This window comes from Lygodium microphyllum, chromosome 15, assembly GCF_053477565.2.
Source record: "Lygodium microphyllum isolate KBCC chromosome 15, Lygodium_microphyllum_v1.1.10, whole genome shotgun sequence".
NCBI lineage: Eukaryota > Viridiplantae > Streptophyta > Polypodiopsida > Schizaeales > Lygodiaceae > Lygodium > Lygodium microphyllum.
This window is the reverse complement of record NC_141149.1, coordinates 12,395,168-12,397,770: the sequence shown is the minus strand read 5'-3', so window position 1 is coordinate 12,397,770 and position 2,603 is coordinate 12,395,168.

Sequence of the window (2,603 nt, the reverse complement as noted above, 5' to 3'; positions counted from 1 at the left end):
CAGATATTCAATCTGACGCTTGAAGAATGCACACTTCTTCATTTTAGCATACAGCTTATGTGACCTCATTGTCTCAAGGACAATCCAAAGTTGAGGTTCATGATCTTATTCACGTTTAGAATAGACTAAAGTGTCATCGAAGAAGACAAGCACAAAATCATCAAGATATGGCCTAAAGATGTCCTGCATTAACCTATTGAAGGTGGCAAGTGCATTCGTAAGCCCGAATGACATAACCAGGAACTCAAAGTGCCCATATCTTGTATTGAAGGCCGTCTTTGGGATATCTTCTTCCTTGATCCTTATCTAATAGTAACCTGACCTGAGATCAATCTTGGAGAAGATCTTGGCACCCTGAAGACGATCAAGAAGCTCATCTATTCTAGCAATAGGATATTTGTTCTTCACTGTTGATTGATTCAACCCTCGGTAATCAATACATAGTCGAAGTGTCCCATCTTTCTTTTTCTGGAATAGTACTGGAGCTCCCCACGGTGAATTGCTAGGCCGGATGTAGCCCTGATCTAACAGTTGCTTAAGTTGTTCCTTCAGCTCAATTGCTTCTGGTATGGACATTCTATAAGGTCTCTTTGCAATTGGCGCAGCTCCAGGTACTAGCCTAATCTCATGATCCACTTCTCTTTGAGGCGGAAGTTCAGTCAACTCTTCAGGGAATACGTCTGCGTATTCCTTTAGCCAAGAAGGTCCTTCATGAGACTCTTGCTTTTGATCTAATTTTTTGAGTTTGATCAAGTAAACAGGTAATCCTTTTCTGACTCCTTTTATGATCCAAGATACTTTGGCCAATTGGATTCTCGGCACTCCAGCCTCGCCTTGAGTTGTGACTAATTCCTTTTCAGAGTTTCGAAAGGAAACTTGACCCTTTCCACAGTGAATGTGGGCGTCGTTAGGCTTAACCCAATCCATTCCGAGTAGACACTCATGGATACCTAAATTCATGACTCTAAATTTAACCGAAGTCTTCTTTCCTCCCAGAAAGAATTCCACCTTAGTAATTTTCCTGGTACAAGTAACCTCACGACCATTTGCCAATTCCACAAGTAGGGTAGGTGCTTCTACTGTGGCTATTCCTAATCTTTTTGCACATGCTAGTGAGATAAAGGAATGTGTGCTGCCACAATCAATCAAGGTCTTGAAACCTTTACCTTGATAGTTCAATGGTGTCTGAATCACGGAGAACTGGCGATTCGGCCCTTTCTTGTGTAAAGCGGCATGGACTGTCGCTCTTTCGAATTCTGCTTCCATGGTCGGATCTTCCTCTTCTTCTTCTTCGCATCTTTGCCTATTGGCAATGCAGGTGGTTCTTCCTCTTCCTCGGGTAGCGGCTCCTTGACCATGGCCTGTTCCTTGGAAAGGTGCTTGGCAATGTCCTCCACCAAGCTTGGGACATTGCCTCTTGAAGTGACCGGGTTCGTTGCAGTGGAAACAACGGAGGTTTCGGTCATTACTTTGAGTAGGAACAAAGTTGTTGACGTTATTCGTCCTTGCTTTCTTTCTTTATCCCTGATTATGACCTTGAACTCTCTTCATTTTAGGTGTGAATGCTCCTCTGTTCGGGTCATTATAAGACCAAGTTTTGTTACCCCTTGGTCTAGCTTGCACCTCCTGAATTATAGGCGCTGCTCGAATGAGTGCATCCTAAAAATCTGATGGACGCATAGATTCGAGACAGGTATTTACTGGTGGATTTAAACCCGCACAAAATTTGGACACCTACTGTGTCATGTCCATCTGTGGCGCATACTTTAAAAGTGAGATAAACTTAGAGTAGTATGCGTCAAGAGTGAGTCCTAGCTGTTTTAGCTCGTAGAACTCGTTTATTTTCTGCGTGCGATATGCAGGTGGTAAGTATCTTCCCTGCACGGCTTTCTTCAACTTCTCCCAGGTAACGGATCCCTCTGCAATCCCTTGATCCCTGCACCATTGCTTCCGCAAAAGTCTGGCTTCGCCGGTGAGTTTTAACTTGGCGAGCATAGCCTAATTAGCGGGTGCAGTACCGGCTGCTTTGAAGTAATCCTCCATGGATTCAATCCAAATTTCAGCATCAGCCTGAACAAATCTGCCTCTCCCGTCAAACTCAGGTGGCTTAATCTGCTTGAGAAGGAACTTCTTCTCCTGGATCACAGCAGTACTTGATGTAGGAGGCGAATTAGGAACCTGTACCTGGGGTTGTGCCTGAATAAAGGCTCTATTTAACGTTATTATACGATAATCGACGTTAGCTTATATTACATCTTTAATTCAGCTATCTCGTAAACAATGTACCTACTTAACTTTTTATCAACTCTTATGCACAGCCAGACATTGATAAAAAGAAGTCTTTATTTGTATTTATATGGGCATAGCCCTTTCGAATACAACGTTTCATGTGATGATAAGCCTATTTTTACATTTAGTTTGGGGAGAATAACATTGTATTGCATTTATCTACAGGAACTGTGTAATAGTAGGATTTTGGGTCATGGATCTTCAAGAATCGATAAGTCATTGGAAGTTCAGGATATCCTTTCTGTTGGAATCCATACTTCTCATGGTGGCCCAACACTTTAATCTTGTCGACGGGGATTACACGAGTTACTTCC